Genomic DNA, 13,980 nt, shown 5'->3' on the forward strand with positions numbered 1-13,980 from the left:
GAATCTGTTTCACGACATCAAGTAGAGGAATGTTGACATTCACCTGTTTCAACACCTCTAGGATATCTTGAGAATTAGAGAGAGGTTTTGGTGCGACCAACCGTTAGAAAAATGGAGCAACTGGCTTTTCTATAAGTTCCGATTCTAATTTTTGTGGGGCATCACTAGATCCATCATTGTTGTCCTCTTCCGATTCTTAAGGCTTTTCGGGCCTAACCGGAAGGGTTTTATCAATGATCTTCCCACTCCTAAGAGTGGTGATGGATTTAGCATGCCCCATCTGATTTGAAGAGCTGGGATCATTAATCTCGTATTGCGGTTCAGGATTGGGGAGAGGTTGTGCAGGAAGCATCCCCTTTTCTATAACCGTCATACGAGAATCTATCTTTTGCATAAAATCTATAATTCCCCGCATTGCCTGAGCCAGCTCTTGTATGGGATTTTGAACCGGTTCCTCTTGAGGTTTCACTTGATTTGGATTTTGATTGAAGAAACCTGGAGGAGTCGCCGTTTGTCCATTCCTCCAACTAAAGTTTGGATGATTTTTCCAGCCAGGATTGTATGTATTGGAGTTAGGTCCAGTAAAAGGTCTTTGATAGTTATTTACGGCATTGGCTTGTTCATTTAACACTCCTTGAAAGGCAGGTAATGTAGGACAGTTTTCAGTTGTATGAATGTTGCAATCACAGATGCCGCAAACAATTTCATTGACCTTATCCTTCTTTCCTTCCATGGCCTCAACTTTCCTTATGAGTGTATTCACTTTACACTTGAGATCATGCTCTTCTTTCAAGAGATATAATCCACCTTTCTCCTTTAATTGAGTTGGCTTAGACGTGGTGTTCGCCATTGGGTAATAGTCCCATGATTGTGTTTTTTCAGCCAGACTGTCGAGGTAGTCCCATACCTCGTTGACATCTTTATTAATGAACTCTCCATTACACATTGTCTCGACCATTTGGCGCATGGAAGATGTCAGTCCATCATAGAAAAAATTTGTAATGCGCCACGTTTCAAATCCGTGTTGTGGGCATGAACTGACTAAATCTTTGAACCTTTCCCAACATTGGAAGAATGTTTCATCTTCCTTTTGGGCAAAGTTCATGATTGCTTTCCTGAGGGTAATCATTTTATGATGTGGGAAGAATTTTTTTATGAATTCCCTCTGCATGTCGTTCCACGTGCCAATGGATCTAGGACGCAGTGAATGTAACCACGTCTTATCTTTCTCTTTTAAGGAAAAAGGAAAGAGTTTCAGCCTAATTGTATCCTCAGATACATTAGGAAAACATAATGTAGCTATAATCTCATCGAACTCTTTCAAATGTAAATATGGACTCTCTGATTCAAGTCCATGAAATTTGGGAAGGAGTTGGATAACTCTTGGCTTGATGTCCATTTGTCCCGTGTTTTCAGGAAAAATCATGCATGAGGCGTACTCACTCCCGCCGGTTGTAGATAATCTCGTAAAGTACGAGGCGGGGGTGCCTGTTGCACCTCATTCTCATCTTGGGTATCCTCCACCCTTGGTGGAAGTAGAGGAGGTTGGTCTTCAGCCATAACTTCAGTTAACTCAGGGAATTTCGAGCGGTGTTTAGTCCTGCAATGGATAGTCAACCCCTCAACCAATCCTCCTTCAGTCAAGAGACGTCGAGTGTTGTCACAGGCTCACTTGGGCATGGAACACTCGCAGCCCTCAATCAAATTCAAACTCTAATCCTAAGAAAGGAAAAGAAAATCTAAAAAGAAAGAGAGGGAGAGTTGGAAAGAAATTACCAAATTGAAGCCCCTAAGTTAAGGACCTGCAAAATAAAAACAAAATAAGTTAGATTCTAAAAGAAGAGGAACAATCCTTTTAAAAGAAAGGTAGCAGTAAACTAATTTCTAAAAGAAAGTGGAAACTTCTAAAATAAATTAGGAAAGTCCTAAACTAGAAAGTAAATTACTAAAAGAGAACTGGAAAATAGAAAGTAGAGAAGGAGCTTACCGAATTAGAAATTTCTATTTTAAAGGCCTACAAAATAGGAAGGTTAGTTTCTAAACAAAAATTCTAAAAATAAATTAGGAAACAAATTAGATTTTAAAAGAGTTAAAATTAGAAAGTTACTAAAATAGAAAGTTAATTTCTAAAAAGGGAAAGAAATAACCTAATTTCTAAAAATAAACTATTTCCTACAGAAGGGAGGATACTAGAATTAGAAAATTTCTAAAATTTAAACCCTAATTCTAAAAATAGGAAAAAGTAGAGAGATTAGGAAGGAATTACCAATTGAGAAACTTATGTCAAAATACTATAAAACAGGAAACAAGTTAGTTTTGAACTCAAATAGAAATAAATAAAAAACTAAGGTTAGTAAAATCCTAATCTTAAACTAATCCTAAAACCAATTAATTTCAGAGAATCGTAACCGTCAGTCCCCGGCAACGGCGCCAAAAACTTGTTCACTCCCCAAGTATAGGGTTGTGATGTAGTAATAAACTCGGTAAGACCGAGGTCGAATCCACAGGGACTGAAACTTGTACGTTTCCTGAAATTAGGTAGAAATAGAACTAGCCTAAGATGTAATCAAAATCAAATGTAAATTTAAGGAATAATTATGGAATAATTATCTAAAACTTAAGGAATTTAGAGAAAGGAAACTAGGGATTCAGAGGATCCACTTGTAGAGATCAGGGAGATCTTATGCCTGCATCAGGAATCATGGAAATCAAACTGAACTTACTTGATTTAGTCTTCACGAGATGAATGGTATATGAATTAGAATCGATTCCATCACCAAACCATACCCAGGAGACAAAGTTAACAACAGAATTAAACTAATCACCAACCAATCAACATGCTATGAAGGTTAGGAAGGGTATTATCATCCAACCATGCCCAGGAGACAATGGTGAACAACAGGGCCTCCTGACATCATAAACATTAAAAGAGAAAAAGAAATATTCAAAGCCATTGCAAACCCATTGTAATTTTAGTCACAACAGACCATTAAAGACTGAGAAAATATTCCTTTAATAATCAACTTAAAATCAAATTCAGTTCAGAAAATTAAACGCATAGAATAGACTCTCCCATCTCGCTACAGGCTTCACCTCTTAGCCCTAGCTAAGAGGTTTAGCCACACATGAATGGGCTGAATAAAACAACAAAATAAAAATAAAAAAGAAAAGAAAAGAACAAGAAGGAAAGAGAGAAAACCCGCTTCACGTTCCAGCCAAAACAAGCAAGTGACAAGCTTTCCTTGCCAAACTCTTCCTGTCTTCTCGTTCTCCAAGCCAAGCCCCTGGTGCTCACGTCCAAAAAACTCCCCTTTTAATGCTTTCTCCCTCCTGTTTTATAGAAGACCCCCTGTACAACTTCACTCCAAGTTTCCCTCCCGCACCACGAAAGCTTTCGCAATTTGTTTACGTAACTGAGTTCGTAAGCGTAGCAAAAGCGCAAAATGACTTGCGTTTGGAGTGTATTTACGGCGTGATATCGACCTACCTGACAATTCTGAAATCTTGGCTAGGGTATTGGCCTCCCTGTAGACACATTAGACGGTCTGGATCACTCAAAATGTTAATGATCGTGACCCACTACCTCCCGCAAATCCCGGATTCGACCGGATGCGGAAACAGAGCCTGCGCAAAGAGGAGTTCGCTGACGAGTTGGTGGTGCCCCACAGAGGTATTTTCGGAGAAATCCACCCCGTCCATTGGATTCAGGATGAAATTTCGGTCAAGAATGGGTGGTTTTGAACGTCCATTCACGAGGCCCAAAGAAGAAATCATGCCAAAATTCATTTTGAACGTTGCAGGAGCGCCTGTTTGTGGCCTCTGTATCGTGCACATGTGCACGCTTGGGTGTAAAATTTTAGCAAGGTTTTATAGTATTTGAGGCCCTCTACACGATGGATGGCTTGGATCATCCGAAAAATTACACTGTGGGGCCCACTACCGTCCGCAAAACGGACGTCGTCCGTCCGTTACGCAGCGCGAAACTGCTGCTGCCGTTTTTAGAAACAGGCGCGGGTCAGCGCCTGCTGACCCGCTGACTCGGTTCGGTGCGCGGCGGGAGCGTGTGTACGTTTTGTACACACGCTGTACATATGGGGCCAATTGTGATGTATATGTAAGATCTGATCCATCCATTTGTTTTGTCAGCTCATTTAATGAGTTGAGCCTAAGATTGAAGCATTTTCAGATACCAGGCGGGCCCCAAATTACTGATTTATGGGCTGATCTATCTGTTGGGTCACTTCTAGAGGGATCCAATGGCTGAAATTTGACGTGTACGGTTAATTTATGGCCCTCAGGCCATGTATGAAGTTTTGAGTCGAACAGATGATGGAAACCCAGTGATCTTGCATTTTGGCTGACTTCTAGGCCGCTTGAGCTTCAATTTCTCGATTTTCGCGGATCCCTGGCATATAATTCCGTAGATCTTGGTCCCCTAGAGTCCGTCCCTTGCCTTGGTACATTCTGAACGTTAAATCCATGCTTTTAGCATCCCGATCCAGTCTCAGCTCGCAATTCCACCTTGCAACACAAACATGATTAAAATGGGTTATTAAACGGTACCATGTTCATAAATTCAGGTAATAACTGGGTCTGATATGCAATATTCGACCCTCAACATTTATTTGTCATCCAAACTGTTCATAAGATCAAAAATACATGGATGAATGGAAAACACAAATATCATCTTGATCTAAAACTTCTATGGGCCCCAAAGAACTTTTCAATGGTAGACTTAAATTCACACTGTTTCAGGTATTGTGGTGCACTTGAACTTTTTATATGATTAATTTTTGGTTTAAAGCACTAAAATTATATGATAAAATGGATGGTCGGATTTGATAAAATGTATGAATGACGGTGGGCCCCACAAAGTTTACTCAGTACGCTCAGGCCCTGTTTGGGCAAACGGCTTTGGGTGTAATAAGGGTATGGAATTACTGTGTCAGGTGCCTTTATTGTTGTCAGTGGATGGTCTGCTGCTTTGGGTGTAGACGCTAATCCCATACCCAGCGACCTGACCGTTTGGGTGTTGTGGTATTACATCCATCCCACCAACTGCAAGCGTTTGGGTAACCGAGGAATTGTTTCCACAAACCCATAATACCACTGTTATGATGTTTGGGTGTGGAAACAGATTGGCTACTCCCCCTGACACCAGCCATTGGCTGGTGCTCGGTCCTCTGTGGGCTCCACTATGATGTATGTGTCATTTTTATGGCGGGTGTACTAGGCCCCACCACATCTCTTTTTTATTAATAAATGCCTACCACTTATAAAACTAGTGCTGCATTTTGTATTCCTCATGTAGCGTTATTGAAATGAGATGTTTATGGTGATACTGATTGTGAAATAGACATTTTCTATGTAGCTCAGATAATGACCAAAATGTATCTTTAAAATAAAAGGACCCTATGTAGTCCTACTATTTGTTTACACGTCTGTCGACATTCGCTCCGCAATATGATCTCGAACATCAATCCACGCAGATTTCTCCTGTTGTGTCGTTTGCGCTAGCCACTGCTGCTCATCTATTGTTGATACCTCATTTGGTGTAGGATTGCTCTCTGCATCCCCCACGGTTATACTAGCATCCTCCAAATCTTGTCCAATTTCATCTTCTTGACGAATGAAATTATGTAGTATACAACAAGTTACTACAATCTTAACCTCGGTTTCAAATGGATATTGCGTAGCTATCTTCAAGATAGGAAACCACCCCTTCATTACCCCAAAATAATGTTCAACTCCATTTCGCAATTGCGCGTGTCGGTAATTTAACAGCTCCTTATTCATGGGTGCTCTCTCGGTTCGATATTCATGTAGGTGGTATCGAACTCCGCGATAAGGTGCCATGAACCCAGGTGAGTGAGTGTATCCTGCGTCGACGACGAAATATTTTCCTACATTGCATAAGAGTTAGGGTGATGGGGGTTAGTGTATTGAGAATGATGTTTAGGGTGAAGAATATTATATGTTATGGATGAAGAAACAATTACCGTTTGGTACAATTAGTGGATCATCAGTTCGGGTCAGAGCATTATGTAGGACCCGTGCATCCGAAGTGGAACCCTCCCATCCAGCTAGCACGTATAAGAATGTCATGTTAGAAGAACAAGCAGCAAGTACATTCTAAGACATGATACCTTTTCGATTGCGAAAGCTTGGGTGTTGGGATGATTCCACATGAGCGGGAATATGCGTCCCGTCTATTACACCAACACAATCCTATCCTCGATGACATCCAATTTCACTTATAAGATAATATGACAGATATTAGCTTATTTCAAAATCAAAACGGAAAATGGCATCCCGTGATGAAAATGTTAGCTGGAAATAAGTTTGTCAGTAAGGATTCGATTGAATCTCCGAGGGGGTCTCAGTACCCGCCTGCTTAACAAAATCAGGGTACAAGGACACTCGCATTTAGGACATGATGAAAGTGACAACTTACCGTTTCACCTGAATGTATGAATCTATGTCCTATCACATGATTACGCACATTATGTCCTATGGTATGGAGGAAGATAACTAGTTGCTCTTCAAGACTAACGTGTCGAGTATCACATAGGTGTGTTCTCTCACGCAGTACGTTACATAATGAGAAAAAACCTTGTCGTTTTATCCTCAACTGCACAAAATAATCACTGTCACTTGCACGCACGATTGAGTTTATAAACCTTGCTCGCTCGTCATCCCCTTGACACGCCAGTTCTCTTAACATATAGTGACGGTAATATTCACCAACAGTAGCTACGTTGTTGCCACAGCTTGGACCACCATGGTCTCTGCTACTTCTGAGTCATCATCGTTATCCATCTCTTAAATCTCATCTACACTTGCGAATACAAGATACTATGTGATCACCTTTAATAGCCTCATTTCAAACTTCTAATTAAGCACGTAAACCCTTATGTGGCCCCATAGAGTATAACGAAAATGCTCAACAAATATACAGTGGGTATTGAAAAATTGTATACCAAAAATGAGTAAAGAGTTTAAAGCTCATAGATTTTTTTTTTATGATTTTAATCTATCACACTTTTTCTTTTTACATAGACAATTTCTAAAATTTCAATTATTAAGCAGCAAGTCTTTGATCATGACATGTTCTCGGTGGATGGGAGAAGCTAAGAATGATATCCAGCCATTGGTCATAGCCGCCACAACATATGGAGACATCCATGATAATATGTAAGTAGGGAAACATGCATATACAAGGAAGATATGATATGTACCGTAGATGTTTAGAAACATGCATGTATAGGGAAGAAGGGTTTTGAAACGTGTGCATGATTTCTGTAACATAAATCAGGTCCATGTTGCTGTGCACTGCCATTGACCAAAGTCAAATTCCATTATGTAAAAGAGTCTTACTTTACTTAGTGTGGGTCCCAGCATTTCTAAAACCTTACTTGTTGCAATCTCACAGGGCTAAATTATCATAGATTGCATTTAATTTAGCATGAAAACATAGTGCATCTATCTATAAATGAATTATAAATTAAAATCGCAATGCATGAAAGCAGAGTTCTCTTACTTATGGCAAGTACAGGATCTGTGCTCAAATGTAAACTGAAATATATCTGCCAATCTGCAGGAAATTAAACACCTGGGGCCACCCTGAAGTCTATATTATACTTAATGAAATTAGATGATGACACAGAAAAATTGTAAGACCCGTATTCTAGCCCGTACCGTCCCGTAGGCTTCCGTGGTCCTCCTGGTAGAATTTCGGCGACCCGCGATCTTTTATTGGCAGTTGCGTGCGACCCCGAGTGGTATCCCGTATTCCAGAGTCAGCTCGACCCGAGACCTATACCCTTGCGACCGCACAGTCGCTGCGATTCCGACGCCGCGTCTCGCTCCCCGAGGCGATACTCAGGCCAGGAAATGTGGGCCCGCGTTCGGTTCGAGAAAACACCGCGCCTCGCAATTTCCAAGAGAATCTCTAGCCTAAATGTCACATCAATCATTAATCAAGTCTAAGTACATAACCTTACTTAGTCACTCCCTTTTCACCAACAAGGCATGGCACCCACTTCTTTTTCACCCAAAAGTCAACATGCACCATCCCTCTCTCCCATCACCCATCTCTTTCTCACTCCTCTCTCTCTCTCTCTCATTCTCTCTCTCATTTTTTCCAAGCATGGAACCGTCCATGGCATTCCATGGGAGAGAAACTAGTGTGGCCCCCCTTCCTACCACTCAATCCAACCCTTGGATCATCATCTCAACCGTCGAAATTGTTCTCTTGGGGTTCTAGATTGCATAGGCAGAAGAAGGAATAGAAGATCTAAGGTGGGTGCTCATTTCTTTCTCCTTCTCGTTTTTTTGTGATGTGTGGCCCACTTGGATGAACCCCACCTTGAGGTATGTTTTATCCAAACCGTACAAGTCATGTGGACTTTATCTTATAATGGTGGAAACACATAAATATCAAGTTGATTCAATTATGGTGGGCGACGTTCATGTGGGACCCAACTTGGTGACACGTGGGCCACCTACACGTGGGACCCACCATGATGATTGTGTTATATTCAGACTGTCTAACGTCCAGGGGACGTTGGACAGGGAGTGCTAACGTGGTGTGCGTGTACTGACACGGTGGTGCACTAACAACCAAAGAGAGGAAGAAGAATAGTATTTTAAGGTGGGCCACTCATGTAGGCCCCACCTTGATGTATGTAATAAATCCACGCCGCCCATTTCACTTCTCATCTCATTTTAGGCGTTGAGCCAAAAGATGAGGCTGATCTGACAATCAAGCGGGCCATACCGTAGGAAATGGTAATTTTTACCGTTGAAAACTCACCCAACGATTCTACACGCTGAAAAATACTCAATATTGATCTTGCTTGGTCAATATTGAGCCGTGAGATGCAATGGTCAGGATAGATTTTCCTGATGAGGGCCCCACCTAAGAAATTCCCTAGAAAATTGGATTTAGAAAAAAAAAAAAAAAACACAAAACCAAGAGGCAGCGCTGTCAGAAGACTGCATGGGCGGGCGGAGGCCTGGCTGGACCTCACGGCTCCAGCCGTGGGCCCCACGTGATGCATTTTGAACATCGAAACCGCGCATTTGATGGGTCCTCATGGACCAGCCGTCCATCCCAAAAATTAGCTGTATACGGAACTCAGGTGGGCCATACCATCTAAAAACATGTGTTAACATGCCTAAAAATATAAAATCATCTAGTGGGGCCTTCTTGAGTTTTGGATGTGATTGAATCTTGGTTTGGACCCCTAATTATATGGGACACCTATAATGGACGGAGTGGATCTGATTAATGTGGGTCCCACCTAGTATAAAAAAAAAGAAAAAAAAAAAAAATATATATATATATATATATGCATGCATGTACATTGACGTCCAGACTCTCTGGACGTCCAACGTTAAGTAGGGAGGGTCCCATTGGCCCCAATGGTGGACCCTACCATGATGTATGTTCTACATCCATGCCATTCATTTAATAGGTCCCCTTTTTTGATACGTTGGTTCTAAAAATCAGTCATAAAACGTTCTCGTATGACCCACACCATCACCTTTCATGCGGTGGTATGTCAAGCCACATGGAATCAACTGCTGGGGTCCACATGCAGCTTGGATCCACCTGAAACTCGGTTTGGACCCTTAAATTGGTGGGACACACACAATGAGTGGGTTGGATTTGTGAACTACATCACGGTGGACCCCCAGGACCACATAACCATACCAAAAAATAAAATTTGGTGGACAAATAAATATTACAGTGGGCTAAAGGCCCACGTGACCTTATAAACTGGTTGTATGGTAAGTAAACATTGCAGTGGGCCCCTGGCCCATGCGACTTTATCAACAGATTGGATGCAAGTAAACATTCTAGTGGGTCCCATGATCGTGTGACCCTATCATCAGGTTGAAAAAATAAATAAATAAATAAATAAATGCTATAGTGGGCCCCATGTCTGTATGACCTTATCAACAAGTTGGATGCAAATAAATATTACAGTGGGCCCTAGGCCCATGTGACCCTATGACCAGTTTGGATAAAATAATAATAATAAACATCATGTTGGCCCCGGTTTGGATGGACAGTATGTTGGGCCCTAGGTTGGGTGGAAAGTAAACATTTTGGTGGGTCTTGCTTAAGACCCATTTATGTATGTTTTGTGTCCACAATTGTGGACCTCCATCACAGAATATGTGACTTATCTATACCTTCCATCCCTATGGGACCCACCATGATGCATGTGTTTCATCCAACCGTCCAACCATTTTTTTTAGAAAATGATTTTTAGGTTTGGGACGAAAATAAGACAGATTTATTTATCAAGTAGACCATAGTGCACGGTGAGGATTGAACGACTATCTTTGAAATCTTTGAGATCTTAGGATTAGATTGAATGAGAAATAAATGTCATGGCGGGCCTTGAAAATTTTAGTAGTAGAAATCATTATCACCATTTATATTTGAGTGTGGCTCATTTGATATACACGTGGCCATGTGGTGTGGCCCACTTACCATATTTATGGCCCATTGTTAAGGCCCACCTTGTTATATACGAGGTCCCTGTGATGCGGCCCATTAGATGTATTTGGGGCTCATGGGTCGAGGCCCAATATGATGTATATAAGGACCTTTTCAATGTGTGATTCCGCCATGATAAATGCATTGTATACCCACACCGTCTACCTGACTTGATGGCGCAGGGCCCACTTGCTGCATGTGCTGGGCCTGCCTACACTGTACAGGTCCACCATGCTGTGTGTACTTCACCCACACCGTCCACTTGTGCGGCCCGCCTAGATGTTTGTATTTGGTATCCACCCCGTCCATAATGTTGGGATAGTGCTGGACAATGTTTGGTTGGCGCCGATTTACATGGATATGTTTGTACCAGTGCGAATCATCATACGTGGGCCATGGGTGTAGTGATACACATATTATACCTACAACTATTGAAATGATTTTTGGTGCGGCCCATGTAAAGAGGCCCACCTTGATGTATTAGTGCGGCCCATTGCGACGTATTTCTGGCCGTATGGCGTGGCCTATCGTGATATATTTCCGATCCATTTATTGAGGCCCGACTTGAATTGCATGAGGCCCATTGGTGCGGCCCAATGATGCGACCCACCATGATGTGTATATTAGGCCCAATGGTAAGGCCCAGTGTATCGACCCACCGTGATGTGTAGGCCCACGTGCTATATGTGTAAGGCCCACCTGTGATGACTGTTTGAGGCCCACTTGTTGGATATTTGGGCCCATCTTATGTTTGACTCTATGTGGACCACTCCTTGGGAGCAATGTTGGTTAAATGTCCACATTGCTGGGCAGTGATGGTTAGATGTCCACATTGTGACCCTTCCTTAGGCCTTATCAGGCCCATTCTCATCATTCTCTTAGTGGGTCAACCCAAATAAGTGGGCCCCATTTACTATGGACGGATGGCTCCATGCTACCAGATTTGATATAACCATGGCCGAGGGCTGATCTTTATATTATGAATGATCAGATGCTCATCTATGGATCCAGTCTTGTCTATGTGACCAGTCATCGGTGTTGATTATCGAGGCTGATTGTCGGTGCTAATTATCGATGTAGATTATCGGTGTCGATTTGTCGAGGTCGATTGTATTGGCCGGTTCCGATTGTCGAGGCCGATTCTGAGTATCGAATTCGATTGCCAATGCCGATTGTCGAGACCTACATGATGTATATGTGAGCCGTAGTTGAGGGCCATTGTGATATGTATTAAGCCTATGATGCATGGTCCATTTAATGTATTCAAGACCCATGTGTAGGGCCCACATGTCCTGTGTTTGAGGCCCATGGGCAAGGCCCATTGTGATGTATTCATGGCCCATAGACAAGGCCCATTGTGATATGTATTAGACCCATAAGCAGGGTCCACCTGTTGTGTATATGTGGCCCTTGAGTAAGACCCATTGTGTTGTATATTAGGCCCTTGTGTGAGGCCGTGGGCCCATTATAAGTTTGACTCTATGTAGGTCATTCCTTGGGGGCAATGTTGGTTAAATGTCCACATGGTCGAGGTCGATTATCGATGCTGGTTGTGGATACCGGTTATGAGTATGTGTCAGCATAGCATCATGATACATGCCCATGCACATCATCTGCATGCTTGTTATGAGAGGTGGTTGATCATTGCATATGTCATTGAGCATATTGTTATGAGACTTCCTGATAGGTGGAGGTTATCTCACATGAGCACGCGGTATGTGCAGGACTGATGCATGACTGGATTGTATGATTCATGCATCTCGCATTATGATTACTGTATGCCCTAGCGACATCAGGGCCGTAGCCTCCACAGACATATCGTGGATGGCCAAATAGGACAGAAAATATTTGGTTCTAGCATACGGGCGCCACAAGATGTCCCCGGGTGAAAATTCCTAAACCTCCGTGGCCGGGAGACGCCCCAACGTCGAGGCCAGGAGTGGATACATGAGCGCCGAGTCTGAATACCGGGAGGCCGCGTCTCCCACGTGTCGTGGTCGGTTGGGAGGGTGTGGCCTTACTCGCCCAAGGGTAGGGGGCAATACTAGGCTGAGTTTGACCAGCTCGTGAATGGGTCCGCTATCGACGTGCCGGATAGGTATTGGCAGACTATTGGCAAGGCGGATAGTGAGGTTTCTTATGCTCACTTGGACTGTGCGGCTGGGAGAGCGGCAGTGCCATTTGGAGTGTACTAAACCCCGGTGATGATCCTAGAGATGAACTGTACTGATATGTGGATTTAGTGAGTAGGAGTTGCATACTCATTCATGCATTCATTCATTCACTATCCACTCAGGTTGGTGGTGCGCAACTATTTGTTACGAGTGCTTTCGCAATGGCCAGAATTTCGGTTGGGGCGCGCGACTAACCTGAGATCAGGAGTTTACCACATTGAGTCTAACTATCCAAATTTAGGTATGGGACTGGTTTGGATAGAAGTCCCTTGTGATGGACCCCATAGCTTGCGATAATACGTACCATCATCCCGACTAGTATGGTCATTCCATTCGCACCGCATATTGCAGAACATTCGCGGCATATGGCATTTTGGGCTATTGTGTCTCTGCATTTATATGGTTTAGGTACGGCTGATGCTATTTGTGTTACTCATTAGGAATGTATATTGTATTGTATCCTCTGCATCTGATATTTAGCTATCTATGATTCCTCATTTGCATAGTAATTCTATATTGCATATTCTGACATTGATTGACTAATGGACTTTCCGTATTTTTGCTTACTCTGTTATCGTATGATCTTGTCAATATTCCTGCTTACTCTGATAATTCATGATCTTATCAACATTTCTGCTTATTCCGATATTGTATGATTTATGGATTACCAGTATTTCTGGTCTTATATGATGATGTCATTATGTTGAATACTTGGCACTTACCTTCTACGCACTTACACTACCCTCTAAGCTTTCTATAAGCTTATGCACGATAGATGCGTGCAGGCGATGTTAGGTTGCAGCAATGTTGAGCTTGGAGCGTGCGGCGGTCTTCCGGAGCTTGGTTTTTAATTATGTATTTCCTTTCAGCATTGTACCCAAATGATTATATTAGTGGATATGTGATGATGATGTTGCCTTTGTGAATTGGGTAATCTTGTGGTTATGCTTATTACGGGTTAAATGTATATACAAAAAAAAAACCCTCCTTGTAGGACCCCAGGATCGGAATCTGGCATATGAACGCTAGGAGCCGAGAAGGGGGTACTACGGAGGCTGTCAGCACCGGATTCGGCAATCGGGATTCCTGTGAATCCGATTTCAGGGTTTGGGGCGTGACAAAAATGCATCTACTTTAGAAACTCAAATGCATCTACTTTAGAAACTCAAAAATGCTTCTAGTTCAAAGACAATACACTCCTGTATGCAAAAGGAACTATTCTAGAATATAAAGTTGTCGAGCCAAAAAACGGAACTGAAGGCATATTTTGGTTACAAGCCATACCTAAGTTCA

The 13,980-nt window shown here is 42.4% G+C and overlaps 1 non-coding gene across 1 annotated transcript; it reads left to right on the top strand.

Annotated features, from left to right (window-relative positions):
• Window positions 1-1,016: 1,016 nt before the first annotated feature.
• LOC131238153 (small nucleolar RNA R71) lies at window positions 1,017-1,123 on the top strand. The gene has a single exon (XR_009167564.1). It is a non-coding gene; the product is annotated as a small nucleolar RNA R71 (small nucleolar RNA).
• Window positions 1,124-13,980: the final 12,857 nt, after the last annotated feature.

The sequence above is a fragment of the Magnolia sinica genome, chromosome 2, assembly GCF_029962835.1.
Source record: "Magnolia sinica isolate HGM2019 chromosome 2, MsV1, whole genome shotgun sequence".
Classification (NCBI taxonomy): Eukaryota; Viridiplantae; Streptophyta; class Magnoliopsida; order Magnoliales; family Magnoliaceae; genus Magnolia; species Magnolia sinica.